The following is a 19,874-nucleotide window of genomic DNA, read 5'->3' on the forward strand; positions in this document are numbered from 1 at the left end:
GCCGCGGAACGCAACTTGAAAACGCTCAACCTAAAGCGACTTTAACCCAAAGTATGACTGTACTGCCTATGTTTTCATATTAGCTGGAGAAACACAGAAACTTGGGAGTTATCGCCAAATTCTAGGAATAGTGAGATGGTCTGTATCACAATTGCCAAGGAAAATATAAGCGATTGCTGCTACCACCTAGTGATGTTAAATTCTCGAGAATAATCTTTTGGAGAATATTCTCAAGAATATTCATGATTAATGAGAATATTAGAGAATTTTCATTTAAAATTGCCAATTATTCATTTTAATGAATTGAAAATGATATAATTAGTTAATATAAATGTTTATTCATGGATAAACTTGTTCAGATGGCAACCAAAATCTGTACAGATACTTTTATTCAATGGGGCAATGAAGTGAATTCACATTCTTTGATTTTTTGCACCAAACTTGAAATTGAAAATTCAACATGAATGACTCACGTTAATTACTAAGCCTGCTACTAACCGTATATTTACCATCAACTTTGAATTCTAATTATGTTGTATATGTATGAAATGTAGCTTTAAAAGTAAAAGGAATATAAAAGAAACTCAGGTCTGCTACATGAGTATGTTCTTTAATAAGCATATCTACATGGTACAGTATTTTCAGTGCAACACTAATAAAATCAATATAAAGTTTAAAATAAATGCTATTATTTCCAGAAAATAAACACAATCAGTAATGACAAGTTACATAAATCAGAAATACGAATTACTATCTGCTTAGACAAGTACGGCGACACACAACATATTTAAATTATAACTGATAAATTGTCACAAGATAAAAATTTATTTTAAAAACAGGCTTTAAGTAACAATGTTTATTGTGGGACGCGGGTGGCGCTGTGGGTAAAACCTCAGTGCCTAGGACTTGCTGATCGCAACGTTGGTGGTTCGAATCCCCGCGGCAGGGTGAGCTCCCGTTGTTCGGTCCCAGCTCCTGCCCAGCTAGCAGTTCGAAAGCACCCCTAAGTGCAAGTAGATAAATAGGTACCGCTTTATAGCAGGAAGGTAAACGGCGTTTCCGTGTGCGGCGCTGGTGCTGGCTCGCCAGATGCCGCTTAGTCACGCTGGCCACATGACCCGGAAGTGTCTCCGGACAGCGCTGGCTCCCGGCCTCTTGAGCGAGATGAGCGCACAACCCTAGAGTCGGACATGACTGGCCCGTATGGGCAGGGGTACCTTTTTAACAATTTTTATAAATTTATATTGACTCAAACATCTGAAGAGGATGTCACCATCTTCATTTCCACTGGTAACAAAGCTTACTAGATTTTTTTAATGTGGATTGTAAAACTGGTTCTTACATTAGAATTTACAGTTTGTAGAGAATATTCTCTGGAGAATTTTCTAGCAGAGAATATTCTCAAGAATATTCTCATTCTTGATAATATTCTCTGGAGAATATTCTCACCTCACATCACTACTACCACCATTTGAACTCTGAACAAGAACCTCCTAAAATGTTGTTTCTCTGCAAATAGGTTAATGAGGGGTTGAAGTAGTCAATTTTGAACCACCTGAAAAGGTTTTACCCAATCCGTCCTTATAAAGACACAAACTAACCCTGATGGAAGCACTTGAGTATCTACCGTATTTTGCACTCCATAAGACGCACCTGACCATAAGACACACCTAGTTTTTAGATGAGGAAAACACGAAAAAAAATATTCTGAATCAAATGTTGTACTAAACTATTTAAAGCAGCAAAGCAGGCAGCTCCTGTCTGCTTTGCTGCTTTAAAGCAAGCCTCAGAGGAGGGAAGGAAGGGGAACCATGGATCCTCCACTCGCAACTGCAGCGGGAGCCCACCGACGTCCATAGGCATTCACTCTATAAGACGCACAAACATTTCCCCTTACTTTTTAGGAGGAAAAAAGTGTGTCTTATGGAGCAAAAAATACGGTAATTGGAACCCAAACACTGAAAACCCGGAAGTGAGTGTTCCAGTTTTCGAACTTTGTTTTGGAAGCCGAATAGGCTCCATTTTGAGTCCTGAGCTTCCGTTTTGAGTGTTGCACTGCTAATTTGCATCCTACCATTCCAACAGAAGTCTTTCATTTCTGATTGCAGTGTTCGGAGGTGATATTTGGAGCTTATATTTGGTGCTTTTGTTTTTGCTATTTTTTGTGTTTTTGTTTGTGTGGGTTTTTTGTTTTTGTGACTGTGTAGAACCCAGTTCAGCTACTGATTGATTGATTGATTGTGCTACTGCAGAAATGGAAAAAGCAGCAAAGGAAAGACAACCATTAACATTGTTTATTGCTTGCATTTTATGGATCAATGGTCTCATTAGATACTAAAATTTCTGTTAAATTTAATTTTAGATTCCTGCTTTAGGGGTTGTTTTTAATTGTCTGGAATGGATTAATCCGTTTTGCCTTACTTTCTATGGGAAAGCGCACCTTGGTTTTGGAATGCTTTGGTTTTGGAACGGACTTCTGGAATGGATTATGTTTGAGAACCAAGGTACCACTGTAGAGTATTCGCTTTCCATGTATACAGACACCAAATGCTCAAATAGGACAGCCCCACTCAAACAAATTATATCTCAGCTTGAGCCTTATGGCCATTTGCCCTTCTCTCCTCTTTTTGCAGCATGCAGCAATTTGACTCAAAAGTTTCCATTTTGTCCAAACCAGGAAACTATGTTTATCAGATTCAGAAGCAACAGCTTCAAACAGCTTCAAAGAGTGGTTTAAGTCATTGGGGTAGTTCAAATTGGAGACTTGCAGGTTTCATTACTGTGCATGGCTAATAAAGGAGAGAGGAGGCGGGGGGGGGGGACAAAAGGCTCTGGCTTACCTTAGTATTCCACCAAGATATGGTAATCTGAACGAGGCCAATATTTTCATTACATTTCTGAGTAATTCCATAGAAAAGTTTAAAAAACCTTTCTTCTCTAAAATAAAATTTTACGCTCGCAGTTAGGCAGACTAATTTACTCATCTATTTCTCCTTCTCTATTGCTAATAAAATAATAAAATAATTTGTCATCTCATAATAAAGAATTTATCCCCTTACCACTTTTGTAAAATACCAAGCGTTTGGCAAAGGAAGCCCAAGCCTTTCATTAGGTGAATAATATTTGAACTTTTGGAGCTGCTGAAAATTTTGCAGGCCTGCATTTTCCAAACTTATTTAGCTTAAATATATAAATATTTCAAACAACCCAATTCATTTTCTTTCCATGTATCATAAACACTTATGGAATAGCTTCAGTCAGGAAAACTTTTTTTTCTCACATGAAATTCAGTGAATTAATTCCTATAATTTTATTTATCAAATAGCACTGTCTCTACATTCAGATTATTCAAATGAGCATTAATTGAACCGATACGAACTCTAGCATAAAGACTGGGTTTAGCTCTATTAAAAATAAAAGAATGATTATCTTCAGTATCCTAACATATGCTTATCAGGTAGTACTGTGCAAGCTGCGACTGAAAAGTGCAGGTGAAAACACCAATTGATTTCCATTTTGAAAACAGCATATCATTTTGTAGAGTCCATTGGCAACAATCAGACTTGAATGGGAATACTTCTTTTTAGTGGCTATTAAAAAATGCCTTTGTGCTGCTTTGAGTTTCGTGTTGATTATGTTGATCAATGATCTGTATCGCTGTCAGGCCTGGTCGTTGTCCTCTTCAGATCACCACACAAACGCTTCTTGTTCTTTTATAAAACTTTTTATTGCGTATTAACAAAACAATCTTATAAACGGTTCTTAACTTTAACTATTCTTCCTCAGAGTCACTTCTTTCAGATCCCTTCTGAGCTCTGCTTCTCCATGACCAGCCACTCTCAAAATGGCGAAGGCGCCCTTCCCTTCGCTTTCCCCTCTTTTTTCTACCCTCCTGGCTAGAGCTGGCCTGTATCTCCCCTCCTCCCAATCTGAGCTAGAACTGAACCCTTGCCTTTCCTGGGAACAGCCGGTCCCTCCCTCTTGTTCCTCTTGCTCCCTTCTGTTAGATTCACTGCTCTCCTTCCCCCCTTGGGGAATGCTTTCTCCCTCTGAGAAACTGGAAACTTCTAACTCTTCCCTGACATCACCCCCTCCCCTAAGCCCCCCTTCCTCCTCCTCCTCGCTCTCCTCTGTTTCTGAAGGACCGAACCCTATGAACTCTTCTTCCTCGCTATCTGTCTCTTCAAAAATTTCTTGAAGATGGCAGTTATGGGGTTTTGGCTTGTGGGGATATTTTCTATGAAATTCTCTCTGCAATTCTGGAACGTTTATTTTTTCTGCTGGTTCCCATGAGTTCTCAGACTCATCTAACCCTTTCCATGCAACCAAATACTGTAATTTCCTCCTACTTATTCTCGAGTCTGATATCTCTTCCACTTCGGTCTCCTCTTCCCCCATCGTGGTGGGGAAAGGAGGTGGTTCCCTTGAACTTTGATACTTACGCGCTGGTACAAACACTGACAATAAAGATCTATGAAATACAGGGTGTATTTTCATTTTTTCAGGCAAATGAAGCTTGAAAGCGACTGGGTTAATTTGAGCCTTTACTTGGAAAGGTCCCAATCTCCTTGGTTCTAGCTTTTTACACCTCCCTTGTATTGGTTGTCCCTTGGTAGACAGCCATACCCAGCTCCCTACTTGGATTTATTCCCCAACTCGCTGGTGCCTGTCTGCAGCTCTCTTGTAAGCCTCTTTAGCTTCTTCCAAATCCTCTTTCAATATCTCATGAATGCACCTCAACTCCTCTATAATTTGTTCTGCTGCTGGTACTGCTAACTGCTCCTCTTGACCTGGGAATGCCCTTGGGTGCAAGCCATAGTTTGCCACAAATGGGGCTCTGCCCGTAGACACATGCATTGCATTATTATACGCAAACTCTGCTAGACTCAACTTCTCTAACCACCCGCTCTGCTGATAACCAGCATAACACCGCAGATATTGTTGTAGTGTTGCATTCGTTCTTTCAGCTTCCCCATTGGTTTGCGGGTGTCTCGCCGACGTGAGGCTTAGCTCCACATCTAGTAACTGCATTAACCTCCTCCAAAATTGTGATGTAAATTGGGCCCCTCTATCTGAAATGATTTGTGATGGCATACCATGCAACCTAAAAATATTATCTAAAAACATCTTTGCAGTTTCCTGTGCGGTTGGAATTTTGGCACATGATATGAAATGTGCCATCTTGGTTAGCATGTCAACCACCACAAAGATCACTGTTTGCCTATGCGATGACGGTAAATCAGTTATAAAATCCATAGACACCACATCCCAAGGCCTTCCCGGCGTGGGCATAGGTTGCAACAACCCTGCGGGAGCTGCTCTGGGTGCCTTGGCTCGTTGACATACTTCACAACCTCTTACATATTGCGTTACCTCCTCCCTCAACTTTGGCCACCAAAACTGCCGTGTGATCTAATACAGGGTCTTTTCTCTACCAAAATGTCCTGCAGTCGGGTTATCATGATGTTGCCTCAACACTTTACCTCTTAATTCACCTTCAGGTACATACAGCACCCCTCTCCTGTACAACAATCCACCTTTTTCCTTGAAACCTTCCTCTTCCCCTCTACCTTTTCTCAGTTCCTCCATTTTCTTTTGTGCAAACTCATCTGTTACTGTCAATCGCTGGAATTCCCTGCCGTCCACTACTACGGCTGCACATCCCCACTGATCCGATCTCAGCATTTCTCGCAACTTGGGAGGTGCTTCCCCTTCCATATACTCAGGTTTGCGCGGTAGCGCATCTGCACGAACGTTTTGATGCCCAGGTATGTACTCAATCCTAAAATTAAACCCAGCAAAAAACTCCGCCCACCTAATTTGCCTTTGGTTTAGCTGTCTAGCAGTTCTCCAATACTCTAAATTCTTATGATCTGTTTGTACCACCACCTGATGTGACGCCCCTTCCAAAAAATGTCTCCACACTTTAAAGGCAGCATGCACAGCTAAAAGTTCCTTATCAAATATGGTGTAGTTTTGTTCTGATTGATTTAATTTTCTAGAGTAGAAGGCACAGGGTCTCCAGTCCCCTTCCTTGTCCTGTTGCAGCAGAATGGCCCCAATAGCCCTATCAGAGGCGTCAGTTTCTACCTTTATACGTTTACTTGGATCTAGGTGCATAAGATATTTTTCTGAAGCAAACACCACCTTTAATTTATCAAAGGCCTTCTGTGCTTCCTCAGACCATCTGAATGGCCCCTTGCCTCTTAGACAATCAGTCAGTGGCATTGTGGTTTTGGAGTAATTACCTATGAATTTACGATAGAAATTAGCAAATCCTAAAAACCTCTGTAGATCTTTCTTAGTTTTAGGTGCCTCCCATTCCACCACTGCCTGAACTTTACTGGGGTCCATGTGCACCCCTTCGTGGGAAATGCAATATCCCAGGAACTCCACCTTTTGTGTGTGGAACTTACACTTTTCTAACTTCACATATAACCTGTTGGTCCTCAATCTCTCTAACACCTGCGTGACATGTTTTACATGTTCCTCCATACTTTCACTATATATTAAGAGGTCATCTAAATAAGAGACACAGAACTGATCCAGTATACCTGCTAAGACATGATTGATGAAGGTTTGAAATACCCCTGAGCCATTTTGCAAGCCAAAAGGCATTACCAAGAATTCAAATGCACCATACTTAGTACAAAAACTGGTTTTCCACTCATCCCCTTCTCTGACCCTTATCAGATTATATGCTCCTCGTAGATCAAGCTTGGTAAAGACTTTGGCTGACCTTACTCTCTCTAAGAGGTCATCTATACATGGCAGTGGGCACACGCGAGGCTTCATTTGGCTGTTAAGGATTCTGAAGCCACATACTAATCTCGGTGCCCCTTCCTCCCCTTTCTTTTTGACAAAAAAGACGGGAGCACCCCCAGAGGCCGTGGACTCTAATAAAACCTCTCTGCAAATTCTTTTGCAGGAACTCCCTCAATGCTGCAGATTCTACTTCCGACATGGCATATATCTTGCTTGGTGGCAACTGTGCCCCAGGGACTAGATCTATCTTGCAATCATAGGGCCTATGTGGTGGAAGTTTATCCGCTTCTTTTTCACAAAAAACATCCCGATAAGCAATATATTGTGACGGAATCTCACTTTCATTCCCCATCAACTTCCCTTCCACCTCTGTTCCCATTACTTCCACCGAGATTTTCCCCTTTTGCCCCAAACAATGTGTCATACAATAGATCGAACCAAAAACCAAAAACCTTTGATGCCAGGCAATCACCGGATTATGACGATTGAGCCAACTCATGCCCAGCACCATCGGGTGCCCAGCTAGTTTGGTCACATGAAATGCCCTGGTCTCTGAGTGATTACCCATATCCATTCTCATTGGTGGAGTCTTGTAAGTCACATCTCCTGAAAGTAGCGGTCTGTCGTCGATTGTTTTCACTCGCAGTGGGAAATTCAAAGGTAACAAAGCGATTTTGTGTTCCTGTACCAATTTCTGGTCTATGAAATCTGCTGACGCTCCTGAGTCTAACAGCGCCTCTACCTGGACCCTGTGTCCATTGGGTAGTTGTAGTTGCACCTTCAGTGTTAGTCCTGGAATAGGTGGTTCAGCGTGAGAGCCTTCTATTGCTTCTCCACCCGGCTGCAAGCTCCCATTTCCAGCCGGGGACATTCGTTTCCCTGATGCAGTTTCTTCGGGCAATTGTCTTCTCCCATGTCTGCTCCAGATATAGACTCCCATCCTTTACGATTGCGACATTGTCGTGCTAGATGCCCTGGTTTTCCACAGACAAAGCAACGCCTCGTGTCTCTTCCTCTCCCTGCATTTCCTCTTACCATGGAAGAGGTAGTAACTGGGAGGGGTCTGGCTGCCCCCAATTCCATGGGCTCTGGCCGCTCTTGTCCTGGCACGTTGCCCGCTCTGCTCTCTGTACTTTCAAATGCTAGGTTCTGGCATTTGGGCCAATTGGTCTAAAATCTCATTATTCAGTCCTTCCCTAAAAAGGGCTGCAACTGTTGGGGAATTCAGATCCCATTTTAATTTCTGCACCAGCAAACTAAAGTTGGACCAATAAACTCCCACAGTGTCTTTTCCTTGTCTCATTCTCAACAGCTGCCTAGCTGTGGTTACTTCATGCGCAGGGTCTAAGAAAATCGCGTCTAGATACTGCAGAAAAATTTGTAGATTTTCTAGGGCGGCATCCCTCTGAGATATTAGGGGTATAACACAGTCCTTAGCCCTCCCTTCCAAGAAATTAATCACATAAGCAACCTTCTCTTGCTCAGATTGAAATTCTTTATCCTTTATCTCAATTATGTAAGAAATTTCTGTCTTGAAAGCCATGTATTCAGAGCTTTCTCCCTTGAAGCTACGTGGACGTACACTAAATGTTTTACTCACTCTATCTCCACACGTCGCTTGCAGCATGGTTCTATGTTCTCCCAATGCTGCTGATAGTACGTCGACTTGACTTTTCAACTGTAAGTTCTGTTGCCATAAGTCCTGTAATGTTAGCTGGAGCGCTGGGGTTTCTCCTTGCCCAACTTGCGCCTCAGCTCCCTCCATTTTGGCTTCTCCTTCTTACTTATAGTGAAGAGGCGCAGAGCAGAAGGTATTCTGTCAGACTATGAAAAATGTTGGTCTGAAATTAAGAGAGACTTGGATAGCTGGTCAAAATTAAAACTTTCATTGTTAGGTCGAATAGCTGCTATCAAGATGAATGTATTTCCAAAAATGTTGTTTTTGTTTCAGACATTGCAGATTGTAGACAAAACGGAGTGCTTCCGGAAGTGGCAGAAAGATATCTCTAAATTTGTCTGGCAGGGCAAAAAGCCCAGAATTAAGTTTAAGATATTAACGGACGCAAAAGAAAGAGGGGGCTTTGCCCTGCCAGACTTAAAGTTGTACTATGAAGCCGCAGCTTTCTGCTGGCTAAAAGAGTGGCTACTTCTTGAGGACACGGACGTGCTGGATTTGGAAGGTTTTAACAATGCATTTGGATGGCATGCATATTTATGGTACGATAAGGTTAAGATTAACAAGGTCTTTAAGAACCATATTGTCAGAAAAGCAATATTTAATGTCTGGATAAGATACAAAGACTTATTAGAGAACAAAACACCGAGGTGGCTGTCACCCTTGGAGGCTAAGGCCCGAAAAAGACCTAATATGGAGGCCAATTGGCCAAAATATTGGGAAATATTAGAAAGAGATGGAGACAATTGGAAACTGCAGAGTTTAGAGAAAATGAAAGATAAAGTGCGAGACTGGTTACACTATGCTCAGATCAAAGAAGTGTTTAAGAATGATAAAAAGTTAGGATTCCAGGTGGAGAAATCGAAATTGGAAACAGAATTGTTAGAACCTAAGACCAAGGTACTTTCAAAAATGTATAACTTGCTGCTGAAATGGAACACACAAGACGAAACGGTTAAATCGGCTATGATAAAGTGGGCCCAGGATATTGGGCATAACATTATGTTTGAGGACTGGGAAAGGTTATGGACCACTGGGCTGAACTTCACAGCATGTAATGCTCTGAAGGAAAATGTAATGAAAATGATATATAGATGGTACATGACCCCAGTGAAATTGGCTAAAATATACCATTCGTCTGATAATAAATGTTGGAAGTGTAAGGAAAAGGAAGGAACATTCTTTCACCTCTGGTGGACCTGTCCTAGAGTGAAGGCCTTCTGGGAAATGATATATAATGAATTAAAAAAGGTGTTTAAGTATACCTTCACCAAGAAACCAGAGGCCTTCCTTCTGGGCATGGTCGGCCAGAACGTGTTAAAGAAGGACAGAACATTTTTTATGTATGCTACAACGGCGGCAAGGATACTTATTGCTAAGAACTGGAAAACCCAAGATCTACCCACACTGGAAGAATGGCAGATGCAGCTGATGGACTATATGCAACTAGCTGAGATGACGGGCAGAATCCGTGACCTGGGAGAGGAGAGGGTTGAAGAAGACTGGAAGAAATTCAAGATTTATTTGCAAAAGTATTGTAATTTGGTTGAATCATAACAAGGAAGTCAGAGTAGAAATAACTGTCTACCATTAAATTACATTTTCAATTCTGAGTTAAACTTAAATATTGGATTTAAGATCATAAACAAGATGATAATTTGCTTGGAAAAATCTGTTTGTAATGATGAAAGTGGAAGCGGGAGACGTGAGGGAGTCCACAATAGAATGAAAGGATGTTATGAAATTTATTCTGTTTGTTAAATATGCATTTGTATGAAAAAAAAACTTAATAAAATATATTAAAAAAAAAAAAGAAGGTATTCTGTCAGGCCTGGTCGTTGTCCTCTTCAGATCACCACACAAACGCTTCTTGTTCTTTTCTGAGAAACTGGAGACTTCTAACTCTTCCCTGACAATCGCCCCCCCCAAAAAAAACCCCACCATTTTTTCCAATCACCATCAACACAGACTACACATCTATAAAAGCCACATTGTACAACTTTTAAGCACATATTTAAAATGTTTATTACCTGTTTCTCATTGCAACAGCAATCTCACTGAGGCAGATGTTCTGGGAAATTTTGAGTCATGGCACTGGGGTGTGTAAGACACAGTCAAGGAAACCGGGTGGGGAACATGAAGGTTAAGAGATCAGCACCAAGCCATCCAGCTATAGCATACACATATATTATAATTTTCTATTAAACTATTGGAATTTAGAAACATTTGCTGATTTACTGAAGAACACCCAGAGATCTAGCCCCTGGCCCATTCCAGAGCAATGCATGTTACAATCCCCTAGGCACTGTAACATTCCCCTAGGAAGTCCCCTTCTTTTTTCAGATGGGCAATAAGGAAGTTGCCCAAGGAAGCACACTCAAGCCATTATAGCTCTGTTGGGGTGTCCACCGCATATTGTCTGCCTCTCTGCCCACTGAAATATACAGTGGTACCTAGGTTTTCAAACAGCTTAATTCATGAACAACTTGGAAATTGAATGCCGCAAACCCGGAAGTAGGTATTCCGGTTTGTGAACTTTTTTCAGAATCCGAACTGTTCCGTTTTGAGTGTTACACTTCATTTTTCAGTGCCACACTTCTATTTTGAGTGCCCCCGCTCCTGCTTGCAAAGGTGGAGGAGCTGGATCGGGGCAGCTCAGCTGGGGAGCGCGAAGCCTCCCTTCCCAGCGCGAACCCCTCAATGGAAAGTGCGATGGAGCCTGCACCTCCCCAGCTGAGCAGCCCGATCCAGCTCCTACTCCTGTGCAAGCTGGAGCAGCGGCAGGGATCTCTCGTGGCAGCTCAGCTGGAGAGGGCAAAGCCTCCCTTCCCAGCTGAGAGATCCCCGCCTCGCTCCTGCTAAGATATTTGCTAAGGAGAGGGATCCTGCAGGAATCTCAACTAGAACATAAATGACATCCAACCTCTGCTTAAAAACCTCCAAGGAAGGAGAGTCCACCACCTCTCAAAGGAGTCCATTCCCCTGTTGAATAGCTCTTACCCTCAGAAAGTTCTTCCAGATGTTTAGTCGGAATCATCCTTCTTTGTAACTTGAAGCCATTGGTTTGGGTTCTAGCCTACAGAGCACGAGAAAACAAGCTTGTTCCATCGTCCATGTGAGATTCCTTTAGATATTTCAAGACAGTTATAATACAGAATCATAGAGTTGGAAGGAACCCTGAGGATCATCTAGTCCAACCCCCTGCAATGCAGGAATATGCAACTGTCCCTTATGGGAACTGAACCTGCAACCTTGGTGTTATCCAGCGCTGCGGGCCTTCTGGCGGTTCCCTCATTGCAAGAAGTGAGGTTACAGGGAACCAGACAGAGGGCTTTCTCGGTAGTGGCACCCGCCCTGTGGAACGCCCTCCCTTCAGATGTGAAGGGAAAAAGCAGCTGTCTTATCTTTAAAAGACATCTGAAGGCAGCCTTGCTTAGGGAAGTTTTTAATATTTAATGCTGTATTGTTTTTAACACTTGATTGGAAGCCGCCCAGAGTGGCTGGGGAAACTCAGCCAGATGGGCGGGGTATAAATAATAAATTATTATTAATTATTTATTATTATTATTATTATGATGATTATGATTATGATTATGATTATCAGCAACATGCTCTATCCAACTGAGCTATCCTACTGATGCCATCTCCTCCCAGTCTCCTCTTTTCCAGGTTAATCATACCCAGCTCCTTCAAGCGCTCCTCGTAGGGCTAAGTTTCCAGACCCTTGACTATCTTGGTCGCCCTCCTCTGCACACCTTCCAGCTTGTCAACATCCTTCTTAAATTGTGGTGCCCAAAATTGGACAGAGTATTCTAGGTGTGGTCTGAGCGAAACTGAATAGAGTGGTACTATTGCTTTACTTGACCTGGACACTATACTTCTCTTGATGCAGCCTAGAATAGCATTAGTTTTTTTGCTGCTGCATCACAGTTGACTCATGTTAAGCTTGTGGTCTCCTAAGACCCCTAAATCCTTTACACATGTACTACTGGAAATCCAGTATATTTGTGCATCTGGTTCTTCCTGCCTCAGTGCAGAACTTTACATTTGTCCCTATTGAAATTCATTTTGTTAACTTGGGCCCAGTTCTCCAATCTGTTATATGGTCATTTTGAATTCTGATTCTGTCTTCTGCAGCATTAGTTACCCTTCCCAGTTTGGTGTTATCTGCAAATTTAATAATGATGATGATGATGACGATGATGATGATGATAATAGCAGCAGCAGCAACAATACTCCACCCATCAGTTTCCCCAGCTACCCTGGCAGCTTCCAGCACATATACAAACATAAGAAAATGTCAAACCTCAAAAACTTCCCAAACATCTCCTCAAGACCTTCATCCAAGTCTTTTATAATGTTGAACAACAAAGGGCCCAGGACATAACCCTGTGGACCCCACTTGTGATGGGTTTCACCTCACAGTGGCTGGCAAGAATGTATTTGCTAAGAGTCTGCCAAACCTGTGAGCTCTAATGTGTGAGCCCCTTGTTTTCTCACATATTTTAGTCTGGAAGCAAGAATTAATGGGCACTAGAGGGTGTTGCTTCACTGCAGTATTTACAGACACTGGAGGAAGCAACTCTTGAGCACAGTGACATTGTCTACCCAGTCAAGTCATAGTCAAGTGTCATCATTCCAACACCCTAGTAATGCTTTTCAACCAATATTATAACCCAGCAGTAAGCACAATCCTATCAATTGGTTGTGAAAGGGTACACTCTTGTTTTCCCATAGATTTTAGTCCAGCGGCCGAATCTGACATTTCCAGCTTTTTTTTTTACGAAGACTGACACCAAACTTGGTCTGGCCCCGATTTAAATAAGTTTCTGGGTGATCAAGAATAGCTTACCCACACAGTGTTAGACATGCCTGGTGTTTCATTCAAAACCAGCTAGCCTTGCCAGTATGTGCATTGTGAGTGGACCAAAAACTTGTAGCGCAGGTGTTGGCAGGCCAATATTTTATGAATCATGGTCAAGGGACCTGTTTAACAAAAGAATTTGAGTGCCTTCAGTGTCCCATTAGGGTCAGTTCTTCTTGAAGACCTGGTATCACATTTGAACAAGGTCATAATAAAATGTATTAAACTGTATGTATGTATGTATATATACATACACATATATATGATTCCACATATTTTTCCTCACATACATTCATGTGAAACTCCTGAAAACAAACAGCCAACACCACAAACAAGCTCTCACACTGAAATAAGAAAATTTGTGCTTCCAGGGTCTCCCAGATCCTGTTCCTTGTTCTATTTAAATCAAGGCAGGTACACTATGGCCCTCCCAATGCTGTTGGACTCCTGCTTCCAGCAGGGATGATGTAGTCATCAACGTCTGGAGAGGGCCAGGGAAACCAACTGTAGACTAAACCAAGAGGAAGGTTGAAGGGAACCATAACAGCACAAGGGAAATTTAAGCAAAACTGTGTGCCGTACATCACACAACACAAAGAATGGCAGGCTGAGATATTTCTGCAATCTTAAGAAAATACACAAGCATTGATTAAAGATTCTGTCTAACTCCATGAAGTTCTTTCTACCTGTTTTTTTCTTCTTTTTAAAACCAAAATCAATCTAAGCAGAGAAAGACTGAAAGTAGAGAGTGTGCTTAATCCTCTCCCCTTTGATCATTTTTTTCAGCTCTAGAGCAACCTTTTGAAGCTTCTTCTACCATTTATATATATGAGAGAAAACATATGGGGTCCTCTGGGGACCAGATGAGAAAGGTCTGAATAAGCTCCATTTCCATCTGGTCTTGCTCTGCCCACAGAGATGATTTTGGTTTTTTGAAAAAGGTGGAGAAACACCCTATAGAAATGCACACAGAAAGAACTCTGTAATAGGTGGCCTGAGTTTATGTAAAAGAGACCTAAATTTCATTTTGTGCTGCTGCAGGATGGAACTGGAAGGGGAAGAATGAAGAGGTATTATATCTAAAATGCTGCAATGGTGCACTGTTGTAATTTCTTAAATGCAGAGTTCAAATTAATTCAGTGATTGTGAGTCAGAACAACCTTCTGTGAAACCTTGAGGGGAAGGAAGACCTTCATCTCCTGCCTTTCCATGCTGGCAAGCTGGGCGGCCTGCTTTTGGTCAGTTCCCCACATTTAGTCAATGATACCTTTGTACATTTCCTTGAAGGTCACAGACAACACCTTTCATTCTTCTTTTCTATTTTTATTAAAGATTTTCTTGATTTTTAGAAGTATGTGTAATGTCTCTTGTATCACCTTTCATTCTTAAGGCTTCTTTTATAAGATATCAGACATCAGAGAGGCAGCTATGTAGCTTAAAGACAATTAAGGGTTGAACTGAGAATGACAATGATCAAACAGTTCAGCTCCTTAAATACTTATTCTTAACGAATTAATACATTACATATTTTTAAATTTTATTTTAATCCCAGCAAATAAAAAACAATTATTACAAAAGCAAAAGTAACATCGCTGCCTTCCACTTTACATATTCATGTTTAGAGGGTTTTTCCCAATGAATTTTATTGCTTTTTTTTTACTTATTGCTGGTTTTGCAATTTTTGCAATTTTTAAAAAACCACTTAGAAGCTTCAAAAAATTTAAGTTTATAACTCAGTATTAAATGCATCCATTTAGATATTCAACTGATTTCAAGCAAGTATGCTTCGGATCATAGCTTTAAGAACAGTACATTTTTCAAACAGAATTCATTTTGAGCTAATACAAAATAAATTTTCTGCATGCAATATGAAAAACATTTCTACTTCTCTCAAGCAGCACTCTCTTCTTAGAGTCTAAATCCCCTGGCAATCTTTCAATGAATCAACCAATGACTCAAACTACAAATATCTTTTCTATACCAGCTTTCTAAAATGCGAGGCTTTACATTGAATCCAAAACAACAGTCAAAAGACATTACTCCTATTTCAAATCAAGCCAGGCGCATTAGTGCATAACAAAAATGTAGCTGCAAGCTAGAACAGCTACAAAAGAGGCATTATACCTCCATGAATTATAGGATACATGTCTAGTACTACTATTACTTGGCCAAACCAGTTCAAATCTGATGTTTATGGCACTTTTAAATTCAGTTTACTGCAACCATTCTTCAATCATTTTATAGCAAACACAATAGATATTTTCAATCAACCTGGCTTTCAACTTTATCACAATGTACTGTATAGTCTCATAAACACCATCTGAAGTTAACATGATTAGCCCAAAGCCACTCAGTTACCTCCATAGTATTTGAGTCTATTATCTCCCACAACGAAACCCAACTTTCTATTAAGCATGCCCACTTTTTAGTGATGGGATTCCTAAAACTGTTACAGCTAAGAGACAAAGAGAAATGTAGCAGTATTCCCCAATGCAGAACCTACAAACCACAAAGAAAGTCACCTGCTGAATTTCTGCTAGTCATAGTTATTAAAGGTACAACACAGCAGGACAAAAAGAAGCTGACGTGTACATACTTTCTAGATTTCAAACTTAAAAGCAAAACTGCTCTCAAAAAAGCTGCAACAGAGGCATATACAGAAAATGTAGTGCTATAATAAAGCTATATACACAGTACTCCTGTTTTGCTTTCATTTTCTAAATACTATTGGCTAGTATGCTGTGCTTTAAAACAGGCTAACAGCACGACTTTCAGTGGTGATGAGGAACCCTAGATTGCCTATTTAGAATAAATATATACCCAGGGCTTTTTTTCAGCTGGAACTTGCCTGAACTCAGTTCTGGCACCTCTCAGCTGGTGCACCATTGCCATTATAAGAGAACAAGTGAGGTGTTCATGGTGGGTTCCAGCACCCCTTTTTCTAGAAAAATAGCACTGTATATAAGTTAGAATTAAAAGACAATCAAATCTTGGACAGTATTATTACAAAGATTGATTTAATTTGAGGCCATGGTCAATCACACAACTGGGAATATCCCCCATGGATTTAACTGTACTTTCTTTAACTGGTCATACATAGTCCTACCCACTATATATTTACTCAAAAGTAAGCCACACTGTGGTTTCTGTTGCTTATGTGGCACTCGGTGTATGAAGGACCACAGCTGTGCAGCACAATCCTGTCATTGCTCACTCATAAGCAAAACCCACGGGACTTATTTCCAAGAAAGCATGCGTAGGATTTTGGTCTTAATATGTTTAGGGATGGAGATGCATGGATGTTATGCAGATCTGCCCCTTCACAGCTCCCCCCAAAAAATACCAAAAAAAATGCCACTAGGGATATGCTGGATATGCTTGATATACTAAGTTTCTGAAATGACTTTCAGATTTAAGACAAAGGAGAAATGGTTCCTGTTTTGTGTTATTGTTAATGCAGCAACAAAAATACAATACTGTACTTTTTTCTCCATTTCTCAGCCTGCAATAAATATGGCATTGTATGTGTGCTTCTGGAGGTATGAGAGGCACAGGCTGCAAACACAGAAAAAACACTTCGCATTTTGACAGCAGTGCAGTAGAATGTAAGGTACTGTGACTCAGATATTGTTCGGATGATGTAGATGGGTCTCTGGAAATACATAAACAAAGGGATGCCTAAATGCATATTGATGGATGCGCACATCCATACCAAAATAAGCAGCATACTTTGAAGCGAGAAATTTATGTCACATGTCTGATCTGCCCCTCGCCCCTGCATTTGCATACATTTAATATGAAGGATTGTTCGGAGGCAGGAAAAGGGTGAGCCTTTCCGTTCATTCTTGGCGGTGGGTACCGTTCCTTTTGAGATATTATGGTCTAGAAGCATTTTTAAAAATCTGACGTTACAGCCATTGGAGAGCTACGCCAGGTCTTCTCAAAACGAGCCTTTAAGAAAGGGGAGAAAGCCCCAGGGAGGCGCCCGGGCGGAGGCCCCATCCCACCCCCGCCAGGAGGAGGAGGCGGCTGCCGGGCGCATCCGCGGCTCCGACGGAGGGAGGTCGGCTTCCCCTCCGATGCGGCACCTGGCGGGCCCCGCAGCCTCAGGCAAGGCGGAGACCCGGCCGCGCCCCCCCCCCCGCCGCCGAGATGCCCGCAGCCCGACGAGCGAGCGAGGAGCCCCCGCGCCATTCCCGCGGCTGAGGAGACCCGGCGGCTCTGCCTCCCTAGCGGGCCGCTGGGGCTGCCGGGCGGGCGGGCGGCGCCTGCTTCCCCACAGCCCCTTCTCGGCCCCGAGGGAGCCGCGCATCTCCCGGCCCTTACCTGTCTGGGGAGCCGCGGCGCCCGCCGCACTCAGGGCGCCCAGCGGAGGCCGAGGCGGCGGCGGCGGCGCTGGGCTGGGCGGCCCACCTGGAAAGCAGCTTTCCGCGGAGCCGCTCGCCCGGCCTGGCGCTCCACCATCTTCCTCCTCCGGCTCCGCCCCGGCTCGGCTCCGCAGCCTCCCGGCCAGCGCCTCGCCCGCCCTCCGCTCCGCCCTCCGCCCGCCTCCGCGCTCCTCACGCTCGGCCCCGAAGGAGGCGCGGCGAGGGGCCGGCGAGGAGGAGGAGGAGGAGGCGGCCGCCGCTTGGGTCGCCCGCAGGCCTGGGGGGAGAGGCAAAGGGGCCGAGGAGAAGAGGGCCGGCCGGCCGGGTTCCCCTCGCTCAGGCGGAGCCCTGGCTGCCAGCCTGGCCGGATGAAGAGAGCCCCCCAGCCCCCCCCCCCCCGACTAGAAGGAAATGGAAGAGTTCGAAACAAGATTGCTGAAGAGAAGGATGAGGACGAGATTTAAAATTCTGCAATTCTCATAAAGGACATAAGATGTTATTGTGAACTTAATACCATGGTGATTTTTAAAAATGCATAGAATTAACACTGAAAAACTTTTGCAATTACAGTGGTACCTCGGGTTAAGAACGGACCTCCAGAACAAATTAAGTTCTTATCCCGAGGTACCACTTTACTGAACTTTGTAAACCTGTTGTGGAATAAGTATAATGTTTTAGGAAAATGAAGTTGTAATGTTATCCTTAAAAAACACACCTTGAGCTTGCAAATTATATTGCCTGGGAAGTGTAAATAATATGATTATGATTACCTGACAGTGTGGCACTTTTAGAATCTACTTTATGCTGTTATTAAAAAGTCAGTTTTAAAATGGAAGTAAACTACAACCATCAAATACAGTAAGGCTAAAATGGTTTTTTCCTAGCCTTTCTCATAGCAAAATCATCCAAAACGTCATCAAAATTTGACTAAGTTTGTCACTTTCAATGTACAGAATGCTCAGTGTGGACAACCTCTCTTGAGACATTGTGGCCCTTATTTCATTTTTAATTCTTTTGAGTCTTGAAAAACTCCTCTCTCCTGAGCAGTTAGTGACCATAAAGCTAAGAAATAGCCACAGGATTGCTTCCACATTAGGAAAGGCCATCTGAATTTTTTCCTTGTATATAATTTGATAAAGGTCTGTATGAGACAGTGCTCTGCTGTAAGCCTATGGCTTTGTGTCACGTACAGGTGAAAGTGCAAAAGTTCATCAACAGGTTTCAGGTCAATATCTTCTGGGTTTTCTTTCATCAACAGTTCAACACCTTGCTTAATTTCTTGCTTAGATGCTGTCAAATTAGCAAGAATGGCAAACAGTTGTGCACACTACTTTTTAAATTGGCTTCAAGTGCATCTAATAAATGATTTTCTTCTAAACCTGTCTCTTGAAGATGGTGCATCTGAGGCATCAGGTGCACTTCCGTCATTTCTTTGCCGTTCCCTCACTCTTTGTCTCCTTGTTTTGTAGTTGACTTTTGGCAAGGTGGCTTTTGCTTGTTTCTCAAGCTCATCAAAAACAAGTCTAATTTTCCTTTAAAATCCAGGAGTGAACTGTACAAACTTGCACAAGAACTCAATAACAGGTCTGATTTCTGAAGGGCTTTGCTGACTATGTGAAAATGACCAAGCACATGGATCCAAAAATGCAGCATAAACACAAATTCCAGTTCTTCCATTTCCTGCAAAAGATTGTTAGCTTGAAGCCTGGTCTCCCCCTTCCCCTTAACATCAAAGTACAAATGACTGAGGGCATCGGTGATAGCACTTTCCAAAACAGCTTCTGTGGCTTTTGCGTGTACATCCCACCTAGTGTCTGACAAATATTAAGGCACTTTAGACTGAGGTGGCAAAAATGATTTTAGAACTGCCCATCTCTTTGTGGAGGATGAAAAGAAGGTATAAATTTCACTGATAATGCCAAAATAGTTCACTGCATCAAGGCAGCAATCCACAGCTGAACAGCCCACCAGATTTAAAAAGTGACCGCATGGAATAAATTTTGCAAATTGTTTTTTTTAATGATTTTTTGCTGCATACCATTGTACCTGCCAGCCATGTTGGCAGCATTGTCATAAGACTGCCCATGGCATTTTCTAAAGTCAATTTCAAGCTCAGTAGTAAAATAGTTGAACACTAAATCAGCCATGCTTTCCCCTGAGTGGTCTTTCAGCTCAAGGAAAGTTAAAAATCTCTCAGTTGGCA

The 19,874-nt window shown here is 42.3% G+C and overlaps 1 protein-coding gene across 2 annotated transcripts in view; it reads right to left on the bottom strand.

Moving 5' to 3' along the window:
- Positions 1-17,722, bottom strand: part of APBA1 (amyloid beta precursor protein binding family A member 1) — an 89,250-nt gene extending 71,528 nt beyond the window's left edge. Inside the window, exon 1 of one of the 2 annotated variants that reach the window (XM_081930518.1) lies at positions 17,631-17,722. The gene's annotated coding sequence lies outside the window, so the exon portion shown is untranslated. Of the gene's footprint in view, positions 1-10,470; positions 10,525-17,630 lie in introns of those variants that run through there. The other variant, XM_081930519.1, reaches the window with a different exon arrangement.
- Between the last annotated feature and the right edge of the window lie 2,152 nt (positions 17,723-19,874).

Source organism: Podarcis melisellensis (genome assembly GCF_964234715.1).
Source record: "Podarcis melisellensis genome assembly, chromosome: 11".
NCBI lineage: Eukaryota > Metazoa > Chordata > Lepidosauria > Squamata > Lacertidae > Podarcis > Podarcis melisellensis.